The sequence below is a fragment of the Pseudonaja textilis genome, chromosome 3, assembly GCF_049901715.1.
Source record: "Pseudonaja textilis isolate UNSWEBS1 chromosome 3, rPseTex1.2, whole genome shotgun sequence".
Taxonomy (NCBI): domain Eukaryota; kingdom Metazoa; phylum Chordata; class Lepidosauria; order Squamata; family Elapidae; genus Pseudonaja; species Pseudonaja textilis.
Genome location: NC_141992.1, coordinates 100,567,725 through 100,591,303, shown reverse-complemented (window position 1 = coordinate 100,591,303; position 23,579 = coordinate 100,567,725). Strand labels below are relative to the sequence as shown.

The 23,579-nt window shown below is 38.2% G+C and overlaps 1 protein-coding gene across 3 annotated transcripts in view; it reads right to left on the bottom strand.

Moving 5' to 3' along the window:
• Positions 1–23,264, bottom strand: part of TNR (tenascin R) — a 497,168-nt gene extending 473,904 nt beyond the window's left edge. For all 3 annotated transcript variants that reach the window (XM_087930476.1, XM_026703463.2, XM_087930477.1), the window contains exon 1: positions 22,875–23,264. The gene's annotated coding sequence lies outside the window, so the exon portion shown is untranslated. The remainder of the gene's footprint in view (positions 1–22,874) is intronic.
• Positions 23,265–23,579: the final 315 nt, after the last annotated feature.

Below are 23,579 nucleotides of genomic sequence, written 5' to 3'. Positions count from 1 at the left end.
TACCAACTTTTCATATAGAGCTCTTCTTATAAAGGAGAATGTTTATAGCTTAGGGTTGAAATGGGGGTCCTTGGTGCTCTCTGAGCTTGGTTGTTTTCTTGCATTACCCAAACTAGGTAACATCATCAGTGTTCAACATCATCAACACTGATGGTGTTACCTAGTTTGGATAATGAAACATATGAAAGAAAACAACCAAGCTCAGAGAATACCAAGGACCCCTCACAGCCCTTCTTATTGGCTCAAAATATAATGGTATCATTCCCACATTATGAAAACCACCTCAGTGTTAGTGGAAGTAAATAAAGTGAAGGAAGTACCTTTTTAACTTTCTTCTCTAACACAAGTATGAGAGCAAGTATCATTGGTTGGAATCATGCAACGTAGACCAGATAAATGGATGTTAACTCAAATATGGGGCTAAAATGTGTAAGTACATCAATACTGAACACACTCCATCTGGAATTACTATTAAATAAAAGCCAGAAATTGAGAAGCTCACAAATGCTTGGTGTATCACATATAACAATATGATGAATTCCTATTTTTTGTAAATAAATAAAAAAGATCTTTGCATTGAAAAGGAAGTACTGCTTTTAACAGAGAAATGCTTTTAGAGAAATAATAAATAAAATAATTATATGTATTTACCTTCATTTAAATGCTCACCATTATATCATAACTCCATTTGTGAAGAATGTTCTAGTAAAATATCTAACAAGAATCAGAAGAAATTTAGGCAAATTTACATGTGGGAGGACCTCTTCCAATGTCTGCCTGCATGAGGGTTTCCCATCCTTGCTGAAAGAAGCAATGGTGCAGTGGAATCAGACCCAGCTAGGGATAACTCTTGTCCTCCTTTTGGACACATTTTATTTTATTTATTTGATTTGATTTGACGTCGCTTACAAGATAATAGGTATAAGTATAAGCATACAGGAATTTCCACTCCTAACCTTTCCCCCTGCTTGACATGGAAATGATTTAAGCTGCTTCCTCTCCACAGCTGCTAACAATATGAAGAGGAATAACAGAATTAATGAGGACATTGGATAGAGGTGTTATGACCTCCTGAGAAGTGTGGTTTCTGAGATACATCCCAGACAAGCTCTATTCCCCTTTTCAAGGCAGTCTTTTTGTAGATTGAGTTCTTCTCTATTCATAGAGAAGATGATTGACTCCCATCCCTTCATATAGTACACTGTTTCTTCCCATGAAAGTGAGGGAGGGGGAAGCTTTGAAAGAAGAAGTCTGGAGCAGAGAAGTCTGGAGAATAATTTGGTTCTTCTTGCCTTACTTTCAATCCTTCCCCTTTCCAGGAGTGGATTCAGATCTCTCTTGTAAGCAGAGGAAAATCTTCTCCTCTTCCTCCTCCCTCCTCTCTCCTATTATTTGGACCTCTCTCAAGGCTGCAGAAAGTAATAGCTAGGTCTCATTACACATTGCACCGAGGATTTGGTGAGGCTGGCGGTATTTTAAGAATAGAATGCATGCCATTAGCCAGGGGTCTTCAAACTTGACAGCTTTAAGACTTGTGGACTTCAACTCCCAGAATTCCTCCTTCAGTCATGTTAGCTCAGGAATTCTGGGAGTTGAAGTCCACAAGTCTTAAACTTGCCAAGTTTGAAGACCCTTGCCATAAGCCTTTGTCTCTTGGAAGCTGTCAAAAACAGCTGAAAATTTAGGGTTCTGGAACCTCATACAGGGCATTTATCATGCAATGTCCATGCTTGTACTACCTGTTAATCCTGGTGGAAGACATAGCATTGTATATTTCTCATCCCATTTTTTGTCTGGAATGACCATCACTAAGGCAGGAATTTTGTACATCGGGGGGTCCCCAACCCCTGGGCCGTGGCCCACTACTGGGCCTTGGAGCAGTTCAGAACTGGTCTGCGGAAGTGTTGGGTGAGCACAGGCATGCTTATCCCTTCTTGCACCATCAGTGGACAAGAGCATGCTCCATTTGTGCAAGCAGTGGGTGTGTGCGTGTACCTGCCACTCACATGAAACCACCCCCTCTCCTGCCTGCCCACTGGTCTGCAAAGCCAGAAAAGTTGGGGAACTCTTTTCTACATTCTCCAAGTGCCCTAAAACTGAACGATGAATCAAGTCACCCAAAATCTGAGAAGACTTGAAAGCAGAATAAACAAGGTTCATACAAAATGTGTATTTTGTTTTATGTTTTTATTTTAAAAGCCTACTGATGTGGATTTCTGGCGAAACTAAAGGAGAGTGAAAATTCTAATTCTCTGGTGCTATAGTCAAAATCAAAATAATAAAAATGATCGGATTGAAAATTGCACGTTCAGTTTATATTGTGTGAGAGGCCAGAGAACAGCTGCTGACCTTTAGAAATTAATCTGTATGAACTTTTATTGATATGATAAGCTGGCTTGACCATGTTTTCCTCAGTTCAGAGAGTTGGGTTTTGCCAAATTCTAGGCTTCTCTAGGGAGCTGAAGACAACTGCCAGTTTCTTCCAGGCTTAGTTGCTGTCAAACCAATGTTAACAACCTGTAGCCTGGAGGAAAAGTGGCACAGGAGATTTTCCTCAGTATATACACTGCTCAAAAAAATAAAGGGAACACAAAAATAAGACATTCTAGATCTGAATGAATGAAATATTCTTATTAAATACTTGGTTCATTACATAGTTGAATGTGCTGACAACAAAATCATACAAAAATTATCAATGATAATAAGGTCTGGATTTGGAGTTACACTCAAAATTAAAGTGGAAAAAAACACTACAGGCTGATCCAACTTTGATGTAATGTCCTTAAAACAAGTAAAAATGAGGCTCAGTAGTGTGTGTGGCCTCCACGTGCCTGTATGACCTCCCGACAATGCCTGGGCATGCTCCTGATGTGATGGCAGATGGTCTCCTGAGGGATCTAAAGGATCCCCCAACTCCTGGACAGTCTGTGGTGCAACATGGTGTTGGTGGATGGAGTGAGACATGATGTCCCAGATGTGGTCAATTGGATTCAGGTCTGGGGAATGGGCGGGCCAGTCCATAGCATCAATGCCTTCATCTTGGAGGAACTGGAACACACGCCAGCCACATGAGCTCTAGCATTGTCTTGCATTAGGAGGAACCCAGGGCCAACTGCACCAGCAAATGGTCTCACAAGGGGTCTGAGGATCTCATCTCGATACCTAATGGCAGTCAGACTACCTCTGGAGAGCACATGGAGGGCTGTGCAGCCCCCTAAAGAAATGCCACCCCGCACCATTACTGACCCACTGCCAAACTGGTTGTGCTGGAGGATGTTGCAGGTAGCAGAATGTTCTCCATGGCATCTCCAGACCCTGTCACGTCTGTCACATGTGCTCAGTGTGAATCTGCTTTCATCTGTGAAGAGCACAGGGCGCCAGTGGCGAATTTGCCAATCTTGGTGTTCTCTGGCAAATGCCAAATGTACTGCACAGTGCTGTAAGCACAACCCCCACCTGTGGATATCAGGCCCTCATACCACCCTCATGGAGTCTGTTTCTGACTATTTGAACACCCTCATGCACATTTGTGGCCTGCTGGAGGTCATTTTGCAGGGCTCTGGAGGTGCTCCTCCTGTCCTTCCTTGCACAAAGGCGGAGGTAGCGGTCCTGATGCTGGGTTGTTGCCCTTCTACGGCCTCCTCCATGTCTCCTGATGTACTGACCTGTCTCCTGGTAGCGCCTCCATCCTCTGGACACTACGCTGACAGACACAGCATACCTTCTTGCCACAGCTCACATTGATGTGCCCTCCTGGATGAGCTGCACTATCTGAGCCACTTGTGTGGGTTGTAGACTCCATCCCATGCAACCACTAGAGTGAAAGCACCGCCAGCATTCAAACGTGACCATACCATCAGACAGAAAGCATAGGAACTGAGAAGTGGTCTGTGGTCACCACCTGCAGAACCACTCCTTTATTGGGGATGTCTTGCTAACTGCCTGTTTTCCACCTGTTGTCTATTCCATTTGCACAACAGCATGTGAAATTGATTGTCAATCATTGTTGCTACCTAAGTGGACAGTTTGATTTCACAGAAGTGTGATTGACTTGGAGTTACATTGTGTTGCTTAAGTATTCCCTTTATTTTTCTGAGCAGTGTATATGGCAGCCTATAACGTTTGAGAAACAGGTAGGCCATAGAGGTTGTTTGAGTTGAAGTAGCTTTGATCCAAGACTCAAGGGTACAGAGCCTAATAGAGATGATTGACAGCACTGTGTGGGCCAGGAAAGCATGGCTTTATTAAATGCCTCCAAATGAAATTAACAGATGGGTGTGGGGGGCAAAGTGAAAAGCAACAGGCTTTAAGCTAAGCCAATCTTCTGAACTGTAACTATTGGCAAAGTCTAATATACTAAATTTCAGCCTACTTAGATTTTAAGGAAATATCCTATAAAGGCTAATAGATTATTTGAAATTGGAGATAAAAGAACAGAGGATATATCAAAGAAGCTGTATGGATCCCCATGCACTGTTTCCATTTATGAAGTCACCACACAGAAATGTGGTGTCATCAAGTATCACTGTTTCTATAGAAATGTGTGAATTTGTTTGTGGGCTGGCGAATTACAAGCACTCTCTAGTGGCAACATATGCAAGCAGTCAAATCTATCAATAGAGGCAAATATTTTCTATTGTTCCAAACAAACACAGCCCAAATACAGATTTTTGATTATAGTAAAATGAGACAAACTGTACACTATGTTTCCACCATATAAAATCTACTGTTTTAGATAGTGCTGTTTGACCACAAAAAGCAAAGAACATGAACCTACACTTTTTTAAAATAAGTTCCAACTCTATTTCTTTTCACCAAGGTTCGTGTTTTGTTTATTAAAAGCACAAGACACCCACATTATCTGCTGCCAGAATGCAGGCTTGTTGCCTGCCACATTGATCTATGCGTGATGTATAGACTTGGGTAAAGTCTTTTGCTGTTTTATGGTGAGTTCTCAATGGTATTAAACCTCATTTATATGTCTATAAATATGTGTGTAGCTTTGAATGGAAGCTTTATTGCATCTTTCATAACTTCCATCCATTTGGGATACAAATTTTGTTTGGCTGAAAAGGCGGTCTATTATAAGCCACAAGTGAAAGACTTATTATGGTGATGGATGGCATATAAATGTGGGGAAGGCCTGTGCACTGTTAAAACTGTCCCCAAGTTTTTGTGAAGTCCTGCTTCAGAAAGGATAAGCAGACACATTCCAAATAAAGGATTTGTTTCTACAATCAGAGTAAACAATGCACAGCCAGTGACTTTAGAGGCAGAAAAAAGCATAAGCTATTTTTAAAAAGGGAAGCCTTTTCAGCCTAAAGGCTGATGTTTTATATATATATATATGTTTAGCATCCAAGAGCCAGAAATATTATGCCTTTGGAATTGGGTCAAGCTACAAAAGGTTTGTCTTTGTGTTTGTTCATTTCTTTGTAGTTGGAAAAAAGAAGATAAAAGATCAAACTTGATCAAATTATGTATATATGTAAGTGCAAACTATTTTCAGAGTTTGGTATAGAAATCAACAATAGAACATTCACATATACCCACATATATGTATCATCAACATACATATGTATATATCATCCTCATTTGATTTGGATTGAGAAAAATGGAATACTCCCTGTGTGGATAAAGTCAATAACACTGTAGAGCATTTGTTCAGGCTGAACTAAGTTGAATGGTTATGTGTCAACAATACTGTAGTGCGGTATTTCTCAATTTTGTCAACTTTAAGGTGTGTGGACATGTTGGCTAGGGAATTCCAGGAGTTGAAGTGCACACATCTTAAAGTTGACAAGGCTGAGAAACATTGCTGCAGTGTTGAATAGAGGGTTGAACTAAATGATTTGCTTCCAAACCTATGATTTATGGAATCAGGAACTTACTGCTGAATTCTTGCTGAAGTAAGCTAAGTGCAATGATTTTCTCTCTTATTGATATTCATTATCATCTGAAATTATTCTTATTCTATGGATGAATATGGAATCACAAAGCCTAATATAATGCTCATGGCTCAGAAAGAGCCTCCTCGCTGACGGACCATAGATCGCTACTCTCTGTGGCTATGGTCCATGCTTTTTCGTTGGAGAGCCCCAATTATTATGATTAGGGGCTGAAGCTGCCTTGGAGGGGCAGCGGAGTAAGGGGAAGCTGCAAGCCAGGTTGAGGGGAGCTGCATCTCCCCCTCTGGGCTTTATCTTTTTCCCCCCCGAAGACGACTGCAGCGGTGGTTTAAAATGGCCACCCCGAAGAGGAGGACTCAGCTGGATTAAGATTTGTGCAGGAGGGAAGAAAGAGGTGGATAACATCTGAACCGGGACAACTGGGCAATACAACTAAACAAAAATACCCCGGGATTAAGGTAATATGGAATTTTTAAGAAAACAAAAGTGAGCCGTGAAATTACAAAGGAACAGGGAAAAATAAGAAAATATTTCTGACAGCTAAGCGGGGCTTCGAACCGGGAAAGGAAGAAGCTGGAACTAAAGATTTAACTAAATTGGACTAAAATATTTTGGGAATAAACAGGCATAAAATAAAGCTGGACTTAAGACTGTCAAATAATAATAATAATAAAGTTTACAAATTGGAGACTGGACTGTGCTGGAATATTGAGGTTTGAAAAACCCTAAATAAAAAAGGGGGGGAAAAGGTGAAGACTTTGGAGAGTGCCACATTTTGACAAAAACTTGAGCTCAAACAAAAGGGAAAGCATCCTGTTTCTGAATGAACTTGTGTGGATATAACATTAAAGAAATATTGAAACAAAGTAAGAATCTTAGAAAGTGAAAGCAGAACCAGAATAAAGAAAAAAGCAAGGAAAGACTGACTGTGGGATTGATTGATGTTTTTGGTATAGACCCTCGGCTGGAATAACTGAGAACTTTAGAAAACTGAAAGAAGAAAGAAGGAAAGTAAAAGTGTTTTGGTTTTTTTGTCGACTTTAACGATCATAAAATATAAGAGTGTGTAATGATGATATCTCTTTGGGAATCAAAAATGGAACTTAAAAATATGAGAGAATTACTACAGGAAAGAGGCGAATCATTTTGCTCTGTGTTAGAAAAAATGGAAATGGCGATTTAAGAACAAGAAGAAAGAGCTTCAGAGGAGGAGGAGTCGATTCAAAGAAAAGACATTTTAAATAGACAATTAACACAAAGAACACTACAAAGAAGTGGGGAAAGGAGGAAGGTTAAAAAGTTGAAATTTAAGATGGCAATCAAAAGGGGGAATACCTGTGAAGTCAGGAAAGGCAGAAAAGAAAGACCAGCAGAAAAGGGGAAAGGAAGATATTAAGAAAGCGAGGGATATAAACTGGAATGAGAAAAGATATGGGGAAAAGAGGAAGAGGAGAAGCAGTAAGAAACAGGTGCATGAAATAAAGAAATACGTAAATAGTAAAATGTTGAAAAGAAAATGTTTTTTCAGAGATAATGGTTAATGAATTAAAAAGGGGATTCTGCAGGGTGACAAGGGGTAATAAGAGTATTTCTGCAATTAAAAATATTTAGAAAATAGGGTAATATACATACTGATAACTCTTATTAAAAATCAAGGGGGGGAAATATGCTGCGGAATCCAAATGAAAAGATGTACCGATTATTATTGTAACTTCTTAAAAATAATGGCTTATTGGGAATCAAGATGAGGGAATAAAGGTATATTTTAATTATTGAGGTGTCACACTCAAAACAGTAAACAGTATACTTGTTTTTGGTTTTTTTAGTGTTAAAATTTGTATTAATCTCGAATTTATATAAAGAATGTGTAATGGAAAGGGAATATGACAGACTAAAGAACCAACTAAATTAACAAGTTAATATAGACTATTAAAAGCAAGGAGAGACATTGGTAACTTTTTATTATTATTATTATTATTATTATTATTATTATTATTATTATTATTATTAGGCAAACATATTGTTTATCTTTATTTTTAAAATAAATATTAAAGGATTATATTTGAAATAATTGAAATGAAACAAAAAGTTTTTTCAATTGAGATTAATGAAAGAGGTTAGAATTAATGTGTTCGTTTCTCTCCTTACTGAAAATTTGGAATGGAAAACATAATAATAGAATTAAATATGCATATATGAATGTATAATTGCTGTCATATTTGTATGTAAAGGTGATGACCCAGAAATATGTTGTCCACTAAAAAGAGATTGAAAAACTGAATAAAATTTGTTAAAAAGAAAGAAAGAAAGAAAGAAAGAAAGAAAGAAAGAAAGAAAGAAAGAAAGAAAGAAAGAAAGAATTTGTGATGACCCAGTGTGGGTTACAAAATAAACACAGTCACAAAAAGTAGCCCCCCTTTATTCCTTCACTTTGCTTTCAAGCTCCAAATATCCTTGACTGGAGACAAAAAAACTCCCACATGAGCAGTTACAAGAAGGAGGAAATGCCGTTTAAACTAAAAATGCATATAAATTATAAAGAGTAAAAAACAATACAAACCAGGCAAGATAAGGGCTTGAAGATGTCCACAGATATCAGAACACACACTGGGAAGGATGCCAAACTCAGAGAGGAACAATAAACTAGAGATATTTCCACACTTTGTTTCCAGCACTTACCCGTACGCATGTCCATCCTCTTATCCAGTTGTCACAGCTGCAGTCCATGAAGATCAAGGCCCTCTCCTCCCCCTTATCCTCTCTTCCCTACATGCCTAGGATGGAGAGGGGATGGGCCTGAGTCCTCCTCTGACTGCCCAGCTGGCCTCTGTCCTTCCCCAGCCTCCTCCACAACCTCCAAAGCCACACTTCCACTCCTTATCGGCTGTTCCTCCTCTCCCTCAGAGTCAGTCTCCAACAGGGGCATGACAGAATTGTCTATTATGTTGCACAAGTAGATGAGAATTCAGTGTGACTTTTGTTTACATTGTGTACTTTAGCGCCATTGTGTATATAGTCCCAATCAAGACTTTGAGGATAAACTACAAAGTAAATATTAAAATGGTAGTATTATAAATCAAAATAAATTACCACATTACACATTATAAATTTGGTAGAAGGAGATCAGTCAAAGAAATTGTTCTAAAAATACCCTATAAGTCATACCTTGAACATTCCCTGAGTATCAGAAAATAAAGAGAGAGAGAAATAATGAGTGACAGGCAGAGAACTGCAAGTATAAAGAACAATGTGCACCTTGTTTGCTACTAAGGGTTACGATGGCACAGGCATATATTGTAGAGTTGAGTTGGTAGAGGGCTGATGCTCTCATCCTTCATAGAATTTCAACAGAGCACTGACTAGACTGAGAAATGCATAGCTTCAGACAACACAGGGAGATGCTGTATTATATTTTTCAGTGGGTAATGCTGCACAGTATAGATGGCTCATGTGTAGTCTGTCAAAGTGCAAATCAGCTCACCTAGTTTGAAATGCAGTGCCTTCTGGTGGCATCAGTGTCTGAAAAGTAACTTCCCATGAATTAATGGTGGAATATGCCACAACTCTACTCAGAAATACGTCATATTGGCTTCTGTTGAAAAGCAGGTAATTTTCATTTGAAATTAATCTCATGCTAATATAAAACAAGCTTAATTTTCATAGAGCAACAAGGGTATGAAAATGAGCTGGATTTGAAACCAGCGCATTGCCAAAATGCCTAATCAACTGTCATATATCCTTGGATATTTGCCAGTTACTTATAAGCATGACTGTCTTCAAATCATTATTGACTCCTGGTGACAGCTCAGACAGGCCCTTGTGGTATTCCTGGCAGGAGTTTGGAAGTAGTTTGTGATTGCTTCCTTCCTAGACCTGAGAAAGATGACTGTCCCAAGGTCACCCAGCTGGCTTTATGACGAAGGGAAGACTACAATTCATGGTCTCCCAGTTTCTAGCTTAGTCCCTTAACCATTTCAGTAAACTGGCCCTCTACTATTAAATGTAGCATATTTATTCACATTATAAGTTAGCAATCCCCTCCTCAGCTTGTTTGAAATGGTTTTTGTGTGTGTTGGCACCACAAGTTTCAGATAGATATTGTAGATAGATAGATAGATAGATAGATAGATAGATAGATAGATAGATAGATAGATAGATAGATAGATAGATAGATAGACAGACAGACAGTCAGTCTGACAGACTGACTGACTGACTGACTGACTGACTGACAGATATGATGATAAACAGACTATGTATATATATAGTTTTTTTTCTGACATTTTATTCTGCCAAGGACAGCTTCTAGCAATCACTTTTCACCTTTCTTTTATTGATCTTGTTCTCACTTGTTTACAGAGAAACTAAAGCCACCCTGTCTGTGATCATCCAGATCATTTTGTTTCAAAAGTTAATTGTTTCATTATAGTATAATACAATGGTATTTGTTTTATATAGTGTACAATATGTATATTCTGCTTCCTGTACAAAAGCATTTCAAAACATTTTACAGTAAAAATAGCAATTCTAGAAGACAACAACATATTTATGCAAAGAAAATTAGTTTCTTTGTAGCCTTCAGCACAACATGCCAATCAAATGATTACATCCATTAATGTGGTTCAAGTTGGCCTCCTGACAGAGCTGTCTTCCAGAGGTTTTATAGCCTATTTATTGCACAGAACTCCTCAATAAACCAGAAAGAATCTCATCATTTTACCAGAAAATGCTCTTAGGGTAATGGTTAAGTGGTTCATTGTGTGATCCCATTCCCCAGTTCAATAAGAGTCTCAGTAGAAGGATCAGATTTGACTTAATTCTAATTCAGAGATCTATAAGATTTCCTAAGTTTTGAAGGGAAACATTTGAATAGCTTCCTTGCACCCGCAGTGGAGATAAGCTGCCATTATCCAGACTACTTCTCTTTCAAGCTGAAACAAGAACTAAGTTGAGGTTTTATTCTGGCATATAGGAGCCTCTGTGGCACAGTGGTTAGAGTGCAGTACTGAAAGCTACTTCTGCTGCAGCCAGCTGCCTACAATTTGGCAGCTCAAATCCCACCAGGCTCAAGGTTGACTCAGCCTTCCATCCTTCTGAGGTGGGTAAAATGAGGACCCAAATTGTTGGGGGCAATACCGCTTAGAGCGGGCTGTAAAGCACTGTGAAGCAGTATATAAGTCTAAGTGCTATTGCTATTGCTATATGCATTGATGCAAGAATAGTTGAAAGCAGACTCACTGAAATCCTGAATTGATTCTGCTAAGGCAGTGCAGCAGACTATCCCTCCAGACATTTTTGAACATTACACTTGAGGCAATTGGGCCAGTTCTTGGCCAGAAGAATGGGTGAGTTCATCAACAGTACCTCCAGTCCATTTCATTATCCTGAAATGAAATGTTGTCGACTGTCTCATTTGGAGAGGTTTTCAGGTGAGCGAGATTGTATTCTTACATAGCAAAGCACCTTCTCAGAGCTGAATTCAGCACTGTTCCACCTCAAGGAAGCTTCCAGCTGTCAGTGGGAAATGTCCATGCACATACCTATATTTAAAAAACCCAACAGGATAGCCAGCATTCCCTACAGTTCCCCCAAAGTGGTCTCCAGAGGAATGATCTCCTATAGTGAAACCATCCACAATTTTGCCCATTATATCCAATGCAATTAAGTCACAGTGAGGGCAAAGGAAACCAAAGACTTCAAGGAGGGATATGAAGGAGGGGAAGCAGTGCTAAGAACAGCATCAGACATAAATGGATGGCACCACAAGTTTCAGATAGATATTGTAGATAGATAGATAGATAGATAGATAGATAGATAGATAGATAGATAGATAATAGATAGATAGATAGATAGATAGATAGATAGATAGATAGATAGATAGATAGAGACAGACTGACTGACTGACTGACTGACTGACAGATATGATGATAGACAGGATAGATAGATAGATAGATAGATAGATAGATAGATAGATAGATAGATAGATAGACAGACAGACTGACTGACAGACAGATATGATAATAGACAGACTAGATAGATAGATAGATAGATAGATAGATAGATAGATAGATAGATAGATAGATAGATAGATAGATAGATGATAGATAGATAGAGATAGATAGATGAGAGAAAAACATACATTCAAATAAGCACTGAATGTTTTCTTCTGTATGAGCGCTCATCATACTTGGTTGTCTGTGAGAAGAAAGTAGAAGCATAATGAGGATTGAGGAAAGCAAGCAAACTGACTGTGAGCCATCTGCTCCTTCCTCCTCCCACTAGCCTAGATTAATCCTGCCATCAAAGATAGAACATGTCAAGCAATTCTGCCTGTACATACAAAGAATGTACAAAATGCCATCCAGGAAGACCTTAGTGCCAGATGAACAGAAACTCAGCCTGGAAATGACAATTTTTATATCAGAGATCAGTTAGACTTCAATACCCATGGCAGAGAAATAGAGATGGCAGCTTGTGTAGTAACACCAGCTGCAGCCTTAATACCCATAGAATCTGAGCCGTGCCATAAGCAATACCGTGTTTCTCACAAAATAAGGCCGGACCTTATTTTATTTTATTTTTTGACCCCTGAAAAAACGGCTAGGCCATTTTTTTGGGGGTGACTTAATTTCTTCCCTCACCTAGAGCGGCCCATGCGCACGTACCTCTCTACTAGGCCGTTTCTATTGGCTGACAAAAGCTCCCCAAAGGCAGTCACCAGCCACTTCGGGGCGAGGCATGGCTGCCCGCGTCCCCTCGCCATGAGGCAGTGTCTTTTGGGTGATGGAAGCTCCCCAAGGGCAGTCACCAGCCACTTCAATCGGCCGATAGAAGCAGCCGCGCAGTGAGGGGAGTGTGAGTGGGCACTTGCCCCAAGGCCGTTTCTACCAGCCAATCAAAGGCTGGTGACTGCCCTTGGGGAGCTTCCATCGCCCAAAAGACACTGCCTAATGGCGAGGGGACACGGGCAGCCACACCTCACCCTGAAGCAACTGGTGAGGCCTTTGGGGAGTTTTCATCGGCCAATAGAAATGGCCTCGTGGTGAGGGGATTGTGCATGGGCGCTCGCCCCGAGGCCGCTTCTACCGGCCGATCAAAGCGGCTGGTGACTCTGCCTTCAGGGAGCTTCTATCGGCTGATGTTCTATCGGTAGTAGATCGGGGTATTTTAGCCTAGGCTACCTGCAGGGCACTCCTAAAGGCAAGTTTTCTCCACCCACCCACCCTTCCCCCACATTTATCTTCACCTTGTGTAGTTCTAACAAACAGTGTGAGAAATGGCGGGGAAACGCATGGTTTAAATAGGCCTAAATTTGGGGAGCAGGGCTTAATTTTACCTCATGCCTAGAAATCATGCTGGGCCTTCCTATTGGTGGAGGCCGTATTGTTGGAGAAACACGGGAGCTACATAAGCAATAGCCACAGACCACGTCTAAGAAGAGCTGAATGCCACAAACAAGGTGGCAAGATCTGACTTTAAGTGAGGGAAGAGAGAAATCTTCAGCCACCTCTGGTCAACTCAGCCAGTCCTGGGCCCAGACGAGCAGGCAAGAGAGGGTTGACTTCCTATCTATTAAAATATGTGGGACATTTCAAAGAGGTGTTTCCATTTTCCTTCAGATCAAGAGGTCATTATTCTTGATGCATCCCTATGCAATACATCACTCTCACCATGGCACCAAATGAAACCACATTTGTTGTTAGTATTATAATTGTTACTTCCAGATCTATCTTTGTTGCAGTGTGACGGGGGGAGAGGACTTTCCCTCTTTCTGCCCTCCTCAGAGAAGGGAACAGCTTCATGGCAGCATCTATGGTCACATCAGGCTATGAATAGTCCCTGGCATTTCATTTCAAGAAATACATTTTTTTTCCCTGTTTCCAAAAGCATAATGATGATGGATTCTATCTTTCTAACATAATTTATTTGGAGGCACCTAGGAAAATGTAGCAGAAAATTTCATTCCCAAATTTTCAAAAATTCACAAAAAGACAGTTCTACTACAATGGAATATAACAGTTAAGCTGAACCTGAAATCAGCATCCATTAAAGAATAATAACAAATCTCCCCTCTCCCTAGAGATGCCATATCCTACAGGTCAGTCCACCATTAATAATTACCTTTGGTGGTGGTGTTTTTTTAACAATATCAAATTAGAATAGCTTCTACAATAATAATGATTTTTAAAGTGTCCCAGTTTCAGACTAACCAAACAGAAAAGTTGATACTGTTGGACTTGATAAATACAGAATTTACATATATGGCACAAATAAGGTTTCGTTTTTAAAGGTATCCCGAAATTTGCATGGTGTGCTGAGTGATAGCCATCAGTCAAAGCAGTGGTGGGATTTAAATGTTTTTACTACTGGTTCTGTGGGCATGGAAGGGGAAGGATTCTGTAAAATCTCTTGTCAGAGGGCAACAAAGGAAGACCCAGCCGATCAGCTGGGACTAGGGAGGCAGAGAATAGATGGGGGCGGGGCCAGTCAGAGGTGGGATTTGCCAGTTCTCCGAACTACTCAAAATTTCCACTACCAGTTCTCCAGAACTGGGCAGAACCTGCTGAATACCATCTCTGAGTCAATGGATTTTTTAAAGTATAAACAACAGTAATAATCAGAAATAGATGAAAGTTTAGTGACTGTTCAAAGTTACAACGGCACTGATAAAAAATGATTTAGGACCATTTCTCACACTTATGAATGTTGCCTCATCCCCATGATCATGTGATCAAGATTCAGACACTAGCGTGTATTTGTGATGGTTGCAGCCTTCTGGGGTCATCCAATCACCTTTTACAACCTTCCAATAAGCAAAGGCAATGGGGGAACCAGATTCACTTAACAACTGAGTTACTAACTTAACAACTACAGTAATTCACTGAACTATGTCATTAAGCAACAGAAATTTTGGGTTTAGTTGTGGCCGACCACCTGTATATAGGGCAAAAAAAATGGTTATCTGAAACATTGCACGTCCTTGTTAAGATTAACTATCTGGACCCTTTAGGAGTGCCTTCTAAGGTCCCATTTACCAAAACTTATGGCAGGAGAGCTCCTTTTACAACCCCTTTACTTTGGAATAGTTCGGCCCCTGGATGTGCTCAATAACCAACTCAAGCACAAACGTAACTTTACAAAGTATTGGCCCAAGATAGAAAACAGCACCAATGGGATGGGTCCGCTTTCCAAGATTAAAAAAAAAAGCAAAAGCTAGACAATGCCACTTAATCAAGACATATTACTGATACATTTAGAAATTGGTGGCCGCATCATTACTCAGTAATAATATGCTGCATCTAACCTAATTTCACAGATGTCAATAGCAGCTGCATTTGCATTATGTTGGCATTATGTGCTTAAACAATGCATTGCTCTTGCTGCTGAAGCTGCTATTGAATGGCTGTTTGTGAGACTATGCCTTGCTATTGTATTCTGGGAAAATAGGAGAATGCTTAATTATGTCAAGCTTCTTTCTGCTATCTGAAATGGTTCAATCCAGGCATAAGATGACCCACTTCTGTGAGGTCATTTTTCTGAAGGACTCGCATTCTTAGATTTAAATCCATTTATTTATTTATTTAGACCCAAGCTAATAAACACAGGAGAGAAGATGTGTCATTTGTTAGAAAATGCTGAGGTTTCTTCTTTTCTTCTTGCCTCTTTTATGAATGAACCAACTTTCTCTCTGCTAGAGAATCTTGGAGAAATTTTTTTGGGGGGTGGGGGTTTGCTTCTATAACATACCCTGAACACTCCATAAATTCATCCCCAAAGTTATGTCTCCCTTTTGATTTGCCACAGCACTTTTCTTTGGCAATCAAAGATAAGGCTGTCCCACAAGATATGAAATAGGAAGCTTAGCATGAATGATTGATTAAAGAAATCTGGGCTGCTTTACACATGACAATTTTTCTGCACAAATTAATTTCACACTGTGATGCATGAAAATCATGCAGGTGTTTCTATTGCTGTAATTATATGGATTCATTATTAAAAGCAACTTCTAATAATGTGTATATATTTAAAATGTAATCGGGTAGATGGGGACTGAGAAACATTTTTGCTGTCCTGGCAAAATGTTATGGGTGAAGTAAGCTTTAAACCTTCCTGTAACATCATTCTTCTCTCTGCTTACATACTGAGATGCTGGAGGAGATACAATAAACACTGAACAGCTGTTTGGTGGACTACATGGAGTAATTCTGATTGCACTAACTAAAAACATAGGACATAGGCTCAGTGGCTATCAGGTGTAGATATTTAAGTAATCCTGTCCTGTGTAGTTGCAGCGTATTCCAGAATAAGTCTTGTCTGGTACAGAATATACTGAAGTAATGTGTACTACAAATTTACAGGAATATCTGGCTGACTGCTATGCAAACTCTTTACCAATGCAATGGTTGTGTTCATAAAAAACCAACAATCATTGTTTGTTTACTTATTACTTATTGTAATTACTTATTCCCAGGTATTGCACTATTCCCAAGATTCTGAGCAGAATTACATAGGCTAAAACCTAATGTAAATCATAAAACAACAGTTGCCGTTATAAATGATAGATCATTAAAATATTCAGAATTGAGAAAAATACTATAATCCTCTCACAATGAATGGGATCTGAACCAAAGTATAAAAACAAAACTATTGAAAATTTTCTCTGACATTTTTAAAAGCTACCTGAAGTGTACCCTTATAATCATTGACACAGATTATTTTGTATATAGTCTAGAATTAATGTTCTATGTTAGTCAAGGAAAAGCAGGATATGATTATTCATTTATTTATTCATATATTTCAAAGATTCATAAACTTATACTTAACTTTATCACAGTCATTAACTAGCACAAGAGAACTAGCATTCAAATTTTCAGAACATCCAAAACTAAACTGACAATATCAGGAGACTTAAGAAAGATACATATGGACAAAACCTTTGGCTAAAATACAATATTAAATCATAACATGTGTAGCTTGCTCACATGTGCAACAAAGAGAAAAGCAATTAAAATGGCAATCTGGATAACATAAACTTTGAAATAGCAGTATAAAATCAACAACCCCTCTTTGAGGAAGATGGGCAGTTTAGAAATATGAAATATAAATAAATAAATATGCACACACAGACACATGTATATTTGAAAATACAACAGTAAAATGACCCGAACATGTTTTAAAAATTATAACTTCTCTTAAACACTCCTATGAAACCTGAAAAAAACATAGTTTAGTAGCTGATATGCTATATACACCCCAAAGTCAATGGTTAATACTGAGCCTGAGCCATTTCTGGCTCTCTATACCCAGACAGGTTCAATTGGTCTTAGTTATTCTTTGCCTGATTTTGTATGCCACCATGAAAAGCTTGGCCACCTTGTATGTTATTTCAGGGTTGATACTGGAAAGTAGAGATTCCTTATATTGTTGGTTGTTGTGTGCTGTTTTGCTAGTTTTATAAGCTTGTCTATAGAATGGTATTCCAACATGATTTATGTATATCAGAATATGAAATATTTTCATGAAAATATCATGAATTGTAATACAAGCAGAGTAATCAAATGTCAAACTAAATAGCATTAAACATTTAATTCACTTCATAAAATCTTAATTAAATACTCGTTTGTTAAGTGCATTAAATATCGAAAGAAGGAAAGATATTTCATGTCTCAATAAAGCTCAGTAAGTCTGAAAAGATTTGGAATATTCCATTTGCCCATCATAATATGCATTGGCTCAGTTTTTAGTGTATAGATGAAGACCACATAAATATTAAGTGAAGAATGATGTATATAGACACCCTCTGAATTATACAAATTTAAATCCTTCCAGAACAAGTAATGTTGGAAGTAAATGGAATATCTTGCACAAACTTCTGCCTATATCTTCAACTGCAAGTGGACCATAATTAGAGAACTAGTTTTGAGTTGAGCCAAATTCTAATTAGCCAAGCAAAGAATCATTTTCTTCCTTCTTTCTTTTCACTCTCTTATTTAAGAATTGTGTAATGTCCAAGAAACATAGCATATATCTATGTATATATATGTTTTACAGTTCCATTCTGCCAAATCTCACCCAGATTTACAATCACTCAGATTTATAATGTATTGTATAATGATAGGCTTAGATATCTGTTTGTTGAGCATGGAGCAAGGTTATGCTTTGGGAGGTGGTTATTAATTGCAACAATCCACAATTTATATATGGAATTAAACACAAGCCAATGTAATCATCATATGTGACAATTTTTCAGTGTAAAAATAATATCTATTGTTATTAAATGTAGGGGTTGAGTTAGAGAAAATTCTTTATTAGGTTATTAGAAGAAAACACAGAGTCTATGATGTTTTTTAGCCCTCCGCCCTTTTTAAGGTCCCTTTTTATGACCCTGTAATCCTTTAATTCAAGATAAAATCAGGGTGACTGAATGGAGTTGAGCAATTACTGGCCAGATGCCCTTCCTGACACCTATGTGGAGTTTGCAGCAGATATTTTCTCTTTGCACCCTGGGAGAGAAGCAGGATTGAACTCTCAACCTTCCAAGTGGGAGGTGAAAATCTTCACCACTAGGCCACACCACTCATAGACTTAATGTGTAATGTAGGAGCTGAAAAGAACCTCTCTTGAGAAGAGAAAGATTAAAAGAAGAACAATATCTATTTAAAAGTAAGATGGAAGAGAGAAGAAGCTGAGCATGTACACTCACCAATCCAAAACACCCGATGACAACATTTCTTTTTTTCTGGGAAATGCTTTAAACTATGCTACTTCCTGCCAAGAGTTTGGTCAGTGAATAGCTGCATTCACATGTGAGTTTAGGTCATTTATAACAGTGCTCCATTTCCCCAAACCCATTGCTTACTCCACTGATAGGGATCTGAAGATTAAACAGATAAAATGTGAAGTCTGTTATTTAAGCTAATCAAATAGAGCAAAATTCTAAGTGAGGGAAATCTTGGAGTATTTAGGGTGTGATTTCTCTCTCTCTCTCTCTCTCTCTCTTCCTTGGGAAACCAAGAATTAAAAAAAGAAAGTCTCTTAATATTAATACATATGTACAAACTTTAAAATAGGTATGCTATTAAATACTTTCATAATCATCTGCAAATCTTAAGATTTCCATGGAAGTTGTACCTAGAAGTGTATAAAAACTAATAGTGTATTCTTTAAAGTATATTAACATTTATTTTGCAAAATTCTAATAGTAGCTAAGTAATGCAAAATTTAACAGCCTGAATCTTAGGTGAGGCAAAACAAGAAACAGAAATAAATCTCAACTTCATTTGTGATTTGTTGGAGTTCTATTTTTCCACAGAAATGGAAAAACTTTTTCCCCACATTCATGTTTCAAATATCTCAGAAAGTACTATTGATTAGACCAATCATTTTAGCATGATTATAGAACTTGAGAATTTCTCTTTCTTATTTTATCTCATTTAAGATTCAAGCAGTTGAATTTAGTACCACTTAGCTACAGAATTATAATCTAGCAAAAACCAGGTTAATGCATTTTAAAGTATCCTGAACTATTAGTTTTAATATACTTCTTCAGGTAAATCTGTGCACAACTTCCATGGACATATTAAGATTTGCAGATGATTATGAAAGTATGTTACAGCCCCTCACTCATCAAAAAATATGAGTTACAGCTACCACATATGAATGTAAATGTAATATTCCTGTGTAGTTGGGCACTGCAGAGAGAGATGGAGGTTTTTTTGCAAGCTGTTTCTCAAAGAAACAGCTATATTATTCATTATATTCATGAGTTATAGTTTGATTGCACTTTGTGTCCAAACATAGATTTCAAAACCAACTTGTGGCAATTAAATTAGTAAACCAATAATATATACAAATAATACAAGACACTAATATTTCATATTTCTGTTCAACAGATAATCTGATCAGCTGGTACTACTTGTATTATGTAAAGGTATACAATATTTAATATGTTTCTCATATTATATTAGATAAAAAGGAGGTTCTTTGAAAGATATCGGGAAGCACAGTAAAGGGCATGGAAAAACAACAACAGGAAAAACAGAGAAAGGGGGATATGATATAAGGAGGAGGCCGTGCCAATGCATAAACATAAATATAAATAAATATACAATGCAGTTTCATTAAGATGATAAATCCCCTTTACAGATTTTATCACAAAATGCAGAATATCTAGGGATATTCCACTTAGTTCTTTGAGTATGAGTACTTGATAAGCTTCCAGAGAATTCACAGTTCACTAGCACACAAATTGAAAGCTTCTCCTTTACCACTGTTATGAACCCTCTCTTTCAAAATGTACTTTTACTTATATCCCACATCTCTTATTCTGTTGCTAAATATTGACTTAATGCTTAAGACCACAGTGCTGAAAGCTATTTATATTTCTTTTCTTTTTTTTAAAGAAAAAGTCAGCTTCTTATCACAATCTACTGTATTCTTCATTCAATCATCTTGGTTTTCAGGATTTTGCTATAGCATGCTTTTATGGTAACTGTTGTCATAAATAAACAGGGAAGTTTCAGAACAGGAAAAGGGTAGGTTTGATGCGACACCAAAGAAGGAATCAAGACTAAAGAATGCACACAATCCTGAAACTGGTGATTGGTCTCAAAGTGACAATCTCTCCTTTAATCTCTTCTATGAAATTGAAGCTTAATTTTTGCTCATATTTAAAAAGCCCTGAGACTGTTCAGTTTGTTTTGGCAGAACAACGTAGCTACTTCTTAGTATTTTGCTCCCATTTCTATAGAGCCTACACAGAAGGAAAATGGAATCATTTTAACAAAAGTTAAATCACCTCTAAATGATTTACTTATATAGGGGATAATTTATTTTAGATTCCACAATAAATATTGATAAAATATGAAGTAGTGGTTATTAGTAAAGGGACTCAGTAGGTAGCATATGATGTTATCTTATAGAACAGTTTTAGGAGCACTTGGTTTTAACTCCTATTATCAATTGCTACTGACTGAGTTTGCACAATATACTAGCTTGCGTAAGTCCAGCCCATTCAATGTGGTTACTTTATTGTTTGACATCTTTTGCAAACATAGGCAATTAGGTAAATTCAGTAAATCATGATTCATTTCATTGTGCCTATCATGTTCATATGATCAATAGGATGGATTCAGTAGATATCAGATTAGATCAAACTTGTGACTAGTACAGCAAGTTTTTTTTTATCTCCATAGAACTTTTCCTCCAGCCTCTGCTATGGCTGTGCACTTTTTTGAATAAAGTATATTGTTTCTGTTGCTGACAAAAAATTGTTTTGCATCTCAGAAATGTACCACTTATTAATACATTAAAAAAAAGGTCTTTTTTGAAATCTGATTTCTCATTAGTATTTCCAAGGAAGAAAGAACTATTGAAATGCTGTAGATCCCACCTGTGTCACAAACATAAAGACAAAAAAGCTGCATCAAGACTTCAGATACAATTATAACACAAAAACATTGATTTGTTTTTTTTCTTTTAAAAATAGGACTTAATCCCACAAAGTCAATTGCCATTCTGAGCACCTTGTTTCAGGAAAAGACATACTACAAATGAGAGATAAATATTGATCAAAGAAATGCAGCTTTCTCTGTGCAAAAACAAGCAATAAGAAACAGGAAGGGTCTGGCTAAGGGATAATAGAATTGAATAGTTTCATATTCATAAATCAGGAAAATTGATGTTTGAGTCTATGTCATGATTTCTAAGGCACATAACTCAGAAAACAAAATTAGGAAGGAGGAAAGTTTCAAGCCGGATACAAGTTGATTTACGATTCCTGCTTACTGCAATTGGTAATAGTTAACAGGACAAACAAAAACAATATCTGAATAACTGCAAAATGACACTTGAAGGCGCAAGTTTCAAGTTCATTTTTCTTGGACAGCAAACCCTAAGAATGACATATAGCAAATGACATTTGAAATTGAGAGAAGCCATAAAGATAGCATAGGTTATGGAATGAATGGGAAAGTAGAAATGTATAGGAACAAAGAAATTTCCTTTGTAGCAATGTAAAAGCTCTTTTAAACCTGATTCCTCATATAGATTGTTTTATGAAAGGAGGAAGAGAGGAAAAGATAACTACATGTTATCAGTCCATTTATCTGCAAAACATTATTGTTTTCTTCCAGAACAAGCAAACATATATTCCCCAATATTTGGGGAAATGAGGTTTAAGAAAGCATATGACAGAAAGTAGGGCAAGAGTTGTAACAGCAGAGTTCAAAATTAAATAGCAAAGAAGATGGGCCTTTGATTATCGTATCCTTCTGTAGACTATGTTGCCCATTTAGCATGCAAAAATTGGCATTTTCCCTGATGCTTTTTGCATTCCCAACAGACACTGAGAGCAACTTGACTCAATTTAATCTCATTTTAACAAGTCCAGGCAAAACAAAGTGCAGTAAGGCCTCACGTTTCCAGGGGAAAATACAGGTGTTCCTCAGGAACTAGTGCCCTACAACTCCCTCTCCACATATATAATGTACACACCATAAGGATTACTCTTCCACTGCATTCCCTATTATCTTCTTCTGCCAACTCTGCACATGGAGGATGGAGTTCTGAAAATCTGGACACTTCCCATCCTACTTCATCAGCAGAGCAATACAGAAAAACATGAACTAAGCAAGAGACACACACACACTCCTCAGCCTCTAGATCGAAGTTGAACTTGGACCCAGCAACATTTTCATCATCAGGAGGAGTTAAATGAAGGACTCTCTTCCACAGCCAGGAGATCCTAGACAGTTCCCCACACATCCGTTTTTCCTTTGGAACGCACAGAAACACCTGTCTCCGGTATCCTGCGTCAGCCAGCAAGGGCAATCTTGCTTGCCAGGATCCTAAAAGGAAGCTGGGGAGGAGAGAGAACGCGCGCCGGCAACCCTATTGCGTCGCTCTCCCTGGTGCTGAAACAAGCAAACCCCAAGCAATGCAAAATATAACAAGTGACGGTGGACTTACCCAGGTTGGAAAGAGAAGCGCCGAGCCCAGCTGAGAACAGGAGTGCTCCTTGTCCAGCAGTCTATAGAGTCTCACGACTGATAGGTCACCCAGCTCCTAGGCTGTCCTCTTCAACCCACCACTCGTCTTCTTTCCATTGAAGGAGAGAGAAGCCGGCAAAAAGCAAAGCTGGAGGCGGGGATAAGGGGGAGCAGAATCAGGTAAATGGGAAGTGTAGGAGTCAGTCAGCTCTCTCAGCTGGGACAAATCTCCTCTAAACCCTCATTGCTTCATATTTCTCCTCTCAGGTCATTGTGTTGAGCCGAGAGCTTTAATGCAGCTACTTGATCCTCACCCCTTTGCATTCGTGTTTCCTTTCTCTTCAATTTCAGCAGCTTGGAGGTGCCCTCCACCCCCCAGCTCATACGCACAAGCATCACTTTGCCTTTAGCTTGCAAGAAGCCACCTAGTGGCCAAAGAGAAAAACAATCCAACATTCTAACATACGTAAAAACAAAACCATAAGAGCATTCACTCAAAGCATGTAATTATGACCTTACCTGCCTATTTATGTGCCCATTTACATTAACTTCAGATGTTTTGATTTGCTGTCTTGATCTGCCATGCAGATTCATGTATATTGTGGGCAACGTATTTTTTGCTACTTTTCTTGGATAGAGAAATTCTGAATATTCTCTGCTGTCCAGTCTGCCCCAAAACTACTCC